General features: G+C 40.7%; 1 pseudogene across 1 annotated transcript; it reads left to right on the top strand.

Moving 5' to 3' along the window:
* The first annotated feature begins 388 nt into the window (after positions 1-388).
* On the top strand, positions 389-2754 carry LOC311168977 (olfactory receptor-like protein OLF3; annotated as a pseudogene). The gene is made up of 2 exons: positions 389-525; positions 1742-2754. The product of its transcript is annotated as an olfactory receptor-like protein OLF3 (transcript).
* The last annotated feature ends 4262 nt before the right edge of the window (positions 2755-7016 follow it).

Consider the following 7016-nt stretch of genomic DNA (forward strand, 5'->3'; position numbering starts at 1 on the left):
TTATACAAGCACTGGGGTATAAGCCACAGGCGTGGGAGGATGAGAGAATTCACCAGAGAATTCCCTACTCTGTAGGGAACAGAACAGGCAGACTGACTGAAATACACTGCTGAGGGGAGCAGCGGGAGAGACAGAAGAAGTCTGCCACCCCATGTGGGTATTCCCCTGGCCAGCCGGGAATTGAACCGGCACAGCAGAGGCTGCAGACAGCCTCACAGTGCTGCGCTTAACCCACTGTGCCACCGGGGAGGCCGAGGCCCCTTACTACGTTTTAGAGGAACATTTGGTACCTGCAGAAAAACAGATCTGCTAGAGTTGGAGGTGAATGCTGACACAAGGAAAGAACTGAAAGCAAAATAGGCTTGGGATAGGAGAAAGAGTTAACAGGATGCCGCTCTGTATTCATTGTTCACGCCTGGTTTTTGGCCAAAACTGTCTCCATAGTCTGGAGGAGGGAGCTGACATCTCATTACTAGTGAGGAAATGCAGCAGACATGTGCAAAGTCAGTCTTTTCAGTTGATTCAGTGAGTAGCACAAATGTGGGGTTAGCTTATGATGCCCCAAGTCCAGTAGCCATGAGAAGACCCAGTCTCAGATTTCTGACACCAAGTCCTTACCCACCACAGGTAAGGTCCTTCTGCATTCCTGAGGACAGACCAGGAATCAAGCCCAGTTTTGCTGAAAGTTGATCCAAAGTAAAGTGTAGACAGTGTTTATGCAGGTGTGTTGAAACCATTCCACCAACTGGATTTCTTCCTTCATAACGTCACAACTTTAATACAGCTGCTACTTCTATTTTTGTAACCTACCAGGCATTTAAGAAGAGATTTTGTGACTGTAGAAAACAGAAATAGTGGACTATCCATTATGTCGAATTTAAAATATTAAAAATGAAGACAGCTGCTATCAGAAATTAATATATTCAATGAAGGGTTAAAAGTAATGAGCTGAAATATGCATGCAAGATATTGAATATTAGCAGGATATTTTAGTAAAATATCCTTTGCTCTAAAACACAGACATGATAAGTACTAAAATTAATAAAATTAAAGATAGAGCAGATTCTAATTAGTATTAGTACACTTGCCTGTCCATGATGTTCTGAATGTTGTAAGTAATCAGATGTCACAAGATTTGCTTCTGCATGAAGCAGTTTGATTAAATTTGTATTGTTTATAACAGACTTTTCCCATAAGTTGTCTACAGAGAGTAGAGGCTGTATTGTCATATTTTGTATATAAAAGTTTAAGTCGCTAACCCAAATCACACATCTGCAAAGTCATAAAAAGAGGATTCCTATTCAGTTGTACCCATGAGGCATCAGCTTTCCTTGTACTATGTACACCTGCCGATTCCATGTCTGAATCTCTCTCAAGTTGTTTCACATCTACTGTTTGGTGCCACCATATGCAGCATTGTTCCCAAACTTTGTGTTTATTTTCATTATATTTTATTTCCCATTGTCACCTACCATCTTCTTTTGCGGCAGAAAGATCAAGAGCTCCTAAAATCCCACTGCATTATTTCCAGACTTTAAGATTCCATCATGTTCTTTGGAAGATGATGGCTTGTTACTCTTATGTGGAATAGATATAACGCACATCAAGATCAGACCTATTTCTTGCCCATAGTGAACTGAAACATCTGACTAAGACTGGCATGTCTACGCATGTGTTTTTTGATGAAGTTATCCTTAGGGTTCTTTAAATGATGAGATTTTTACGACTTTGGACTCTGCAGATACTGTTTTTCTGTGGGAACAGGCAACCAGACTGGGTGAGAGAGTTTATTCTCTTTGGCCTCTCCAGTGACCGGGACACTCAGGTCTCCCTCTCTGTCCTGTTCTTGATCACATACTTGGTGACAGTGCTGGGCATCTTCCTCTATGTTCTTCTGATTGGACTGGACATTCACCTCCACACCCCCATGTATTTCTTTCTCACCAACTTGTCCCTCGTTGATGTTTCTTATGTCACATGCCTCGTTCCTCAGATGTTGGTGCATTTCCTTGCAGAACATAAAGTCATCCCACACGTGAGCTGTGCAGCCCAGCTGTTTTTTTTTTCCCCCCGGGCTTGGGTGGGATTGAGTTTGTCCTATTGACAGTGATAGCCTATGACCTCTATGTGGCCATGTGCGACCCCCTATGGTACTCGGTCATCATGCATGGAGGGCTGTGTAAGAGGCTGGCCGCCATATCCTGGGTCAGTGGCTAGGTCAACTCTCTCATGCAGACTGCCCATGTGCACAAACAGGTTTGTTGATCACATATTCTGTGAGCTCCTCGCTGTGGTCAGCCTGGCTTGTGTAGACATCTCCTCCAATGAGGTTGCAATCATGGTGGCCAGCATTGTCCTGCTGATGACACCGTTCTGCCTAGTTTTCTTGTTCTACATCAAGATCATCTCCGCCATCCTAAAGATCTGGTCCACAGAGGGGAGGAAGAAGGCCTTCCACACCTGCACCTCGCACCTGACTATGGTCGCCCTGTGCTATGGGATGGCCATCTGTACTTACATCCAGCCCAGGTCCAGCCCTTCTGTCCTTCAGGAGAAGTTGATCTCTCTCTTTTATGCCATTTTGATGCCCATGCTGAACCCCCTGATTTACAGTCTAAGGAATAAGGAGGTGAAGGGGGCCTGGCAGAAACTCTTAGTCCAGTTATCTGGATTAAGGTCTAAGCTGGCAGGTTGATGAATTCTGAGCTTCACTCAGAGAACAGAGCTTTGCTTGTGTGTTCTCCCACCTGCTCAGAGGTGACAGACATCAAGTGCGTTGCCCTGACAACCAGGAAGGAGATGAGGAGCCATGTCCTGGTGATGCTGGGGTGGAGGCTGAGTGGTTGGGTCTCAGTGTGGGATGTGGGATTTTATGTGATGGCAGCATGTTCAGTGGAGTTAGTGCTGCTGGAACAGCATCCCTGGCCCTTCCTCAGTCTCCATCCCATTCCTGAGTGATGAAAATAATGCCATTGATTGTCTTTGATTTGTCACATTGTTTGTAATCATGGACCTATTCATGGGTCTTACCGTGCACCACTGGTTCTTATTCATCCACATTTTGTACAGAGTTACTGTGTTTCCATGGGAGACAAAAGCATTTTCACATGTTAGTCCCCCTTAAAATGAAGGGAGGTGTATGCACCACTGTGGTCACTGTGTGAGTCACTCTGCTGGGGAGAGTGTTGCTATGGAGGCTGATTAAAATGTTTTTTGAGCTGAGCAGGTGGACACAGTGTCTTCAAGTGCTGGAGGGAACTCAGGGAACTCAAGCATTAACTAAATGTGTTGTTTTCCACAGATAGGAATAAAACTCCATGTTGCTTGTCACTAGACTATTACTGGCCAAGGAAAAGCAATGTTTCAAACATGACTTGCTGTATGCAAACGCTTGAGAGGAATTTTACTGTGTATTGAAAGGGGTGCTATTTAAATGTTAAAACTGTCCAAATCCATGAAAAACCTGTAAATTCTTTTTCTGAGTTTTCAGAAACATAAATATGAACATAATATATGAGATCATGATAAGATAGTGTAAGTAGCATATTATTCTCACTCCCAAGAAGGCTCAAAATCTATTTTTCCCCATCAAGTCTCCTTAGTCTTGCATTTGTGAACATATAATCACATAATCTCAATATACAAATAGTGTTGAGGGTTTAATCCAATCCTTTTGATGTGTTAGATTTGCCTTAGTAAATTCAATCTTAAATTCTTGATATCAGCAGTCAAAACTTTTCCTTTTGTTGATATGATGATCAATTTTTGTATAGTGAACCAATCACACATTCCTATAATAAATCTCACTTTGTCTTGGCATATGATCCTTTTATTCATTTGTGAATTTGGTTTGGTAATTTTTTTGAGAATTTTTGCATCTATGTTTGTCTTGGACATTTGATTTGTGATTTTCTTTTTTTGTGATGTCCTTATCTACATTGGGTATCAGAGTAATGTTGTTCTCATAAAATGTGTTAGGAAAAAATTCCCTCTTAATGTTTTGGAAGAGTTGAATTCAAAGGTTTGGTAAAACTCACTTATAAAACTATCTGATTCTCGGCTTTTGATTTTTGGGAGACTTTAATGATTGTTTTAATTTCCTTTATTTATGTTTCTGTTTCTTCATGATTCGGTTTCAGAAGTTTGTATTCCTCTAGGGATTTGTTCATTTCTTCCAGGTCATTCAGTTTATCAGCTTTAGATGTTTGTAGATGTTTATAGATGTTTGTTTCTTATGTTCCTCTGTATTTATGAGATATTTGTTGTTACTTTTCTTCTTCTTTTTTTAAGATTTATTTATTAATTTATCTATCTATCTATCTATCTATCTATCTATCTATCTATTTATTTATTTATTTATTTATTTATTTATTTATACAAGTACTGGGTACAGTGAGAAGCGCGGGAGGGTGAGAGAATTCACCAGAGCCAGAGGGGAGAGCAGAGCAGGCAGAAGTACACTGCTGAGGGGAGCAGCGGGCGGCAGGAGAGGTCTGCGCGCCATGTGGGACCCTCCTCTGGTGGCTGGGGAGCAGCCAGGAATCGAACCAGTGTTACAGAGGCTGCGGGCAGCTTCACAACCCAGCGCTCAACCGCTGTACCAACAGGGAGGTCCTACTTTTCTTCTTTTTTTCTGACTCTGTTTAATTAGAGTTCTCCCTCTTTTCCTGTGAGTCTAGCTAGAGACTATTTTGTTTATTCTTCCCAAAGAAGCAGTTTTTGGTTTTGTTGCTCTCTTGGATTGTTGTTTTGATATCTGTTTTATTTATTTCTCCTCTAATTTTTACTATTTTCTTCCTCTTACTAGCTTTTGGGTTGGTTCATCCTTCTTTTTCTAGTTACTTAAGTTGTAAGATTTTATTATTTTGTGAGCTCTTTCTTGTTTTTGTATTGTCCGTAGCGTTGTCTTGATTCTGCTTTTGCTGCATTTCATAAGTTATGGTAGTTTGTGTCTTCATTTTCATTTGTCTTCAGATTTGTCTTTTTGATTTCCTTATTGATCCAATAGTCACTCAGCATTAAGTTGTTGAGTCTCCACATTACAAATTTTTCTTGCTTTCTTTTGTGAATAATTTCTAGTTTCATAGTGTTGTGATTTGATAATTGATATGATTTCAATATTTATGAATTTATTAACACTTGTTTTGTGACCCAACATGTGGTCTATCCTGGGGAATATTACATATGTACTTGAGAAGAATGTGCACTCAGCTTTTCTGGATGCAGTTTAAGTGCTATGGTCTAATTTGTCAATTATGGCTATTGCTTCCTTCTTGATTTTCTGCCTGGCTGATCTATCCATTGATAAATGTGGTGTGTTGCAGTCCCCACAATATTTATTTTCAAATAAAATAATCATTTATGATATTAAAATAATAATAATATAAAGACATAAATATGGTATAGTGTAATATGAATTTAATATAGCATAATATATTAAATAACATAAATATATGTATTACAAATGTAAAACTACAAATATAAAAATCATAATTATTGGGAAGTCTGTCTTAAGTGCTAGAATATCTCTTTATGAACATCATAGAAATTTTTGAGCAGCATACTGTCGCTTAGTCCTGCCATGTTTTTTGTTCTGGTAACCTGGTGTTGTGGAGGGAGAATGTGGGAATCTGTATAGCCATGGGTTGACTGGGCTTGAGTTTTGTTGTTGCTTTGTTTATCCTCAGTACACAACAAATTCCATTTCCTCTGGCATTATCTGCTTTTACATTGGATGTTCAGAGTCTGATAGATTTTTCGCAGCCCTGCTCTTCTTCCCTAGCGTGAAGCTCTCCCCGTGAGGATGACTGTCAAGGTACATCTCCCACACGCTCCGCTCCCCCGGGTAAGTGGCTGTCATTTCTTCCTCAGGTCTTGCTCACCTGGTGATGGGGGTGAGTGATTGATTCTCCATTTTCTTGGTTCTAGCTCAGGCTCAGGCACATCCTGTCTCCCTGTGGCTCAGGCTTGGGGCTTTCTTAGTGGGCTCACCCCTTCTCCACCTTAGGAAATGGCTCCACGTCCAGACCCAGAGTGGTTTCCAGTCCCAAGGACCCCTCATGAGAACGTGTTCTTGTTTTCCTGTTCCCTTCCCTCAGCCATGATTTGTCTCTGAGGTGCACAGGGTTTGCTGCCCCTCCCCCCCGTGGCTTGAGACTTTTGTTCCATAAGGGAGACAACTTGGTGTTGGGAACCTGCCTTCTGCTGCTGCAGAGGCTGCTGCCACCTTCCCTTCGCCCTGCACCATGAAGGAGCCTTTCTCTGGTTTTCTGTCTTTCCCTGAACATTCTTGTGAGGACTGTTGTAAGTCTGTGGAGAAAATCTCGAGTAATGGTGTGAGTGCCTCTTACTGCTGTGGCTCTCATCCACTCTATATTTATAGTACCCCACACTTGAACTTGAACAATTTGTTAAAGCAGTTCTTACTGACTTGTTCTTTGGCTTAGTTTCCTCCCATGCTCTTGCCCATGTAAGTAAAGCTCACAGCCTACCTCTCTCTGATGTTTACTTGTTTTTCCTGTGATTCATGCATTGGGTAGCTCTGTAATTTAAGCTTCTGATGAGTTCAAGATATTTGTGATTCTATAGATTATTTAACATTGTTTTGTTTTAATGAAACCAGTGCTTTTTACCATCTTTCTACAATCTAAGTGGAATTTGGAACAAGCTCAATTACCAGTTTTCTTCTTATTTCTGCTTCTTAGGAGACTATATTTCAAGCAGTTTTAGATTCACTGCAAAATTGAACAGAAAGTACAGAGAGTCCCCATATACTTACTGCCCACTCCTATCACCAAGAAGCCCACTGTAAACATCCTACATCAGAGTGGTACACTTTCAATTACTTGTTAAGACCTGTTTTCACAGGTAAAGTGTAAGCTGGGGCATGTGTGATAATTTGCAATTAAGTCAAATATAATAATGCAAATAATGACTTTTAAGTCAGGGAATTTAAATCAATCAAATCACTTCTGTGGAAGCAGCTTATCCAAATTACATGCATTGTGTTTGAAGGA

This window comes from Talpa europaea (genome assembly GCF_964194135.1).
Source record: "Talpa europaea genome assembly, chromosome: 3".
In the NCBI taxonomy this organism is placed as follows: Eukaryota; Metazoa; Chordata; class Mammalia; order Eulipotyphla; family Talpidae; genus Talpa; species Talpa europaea.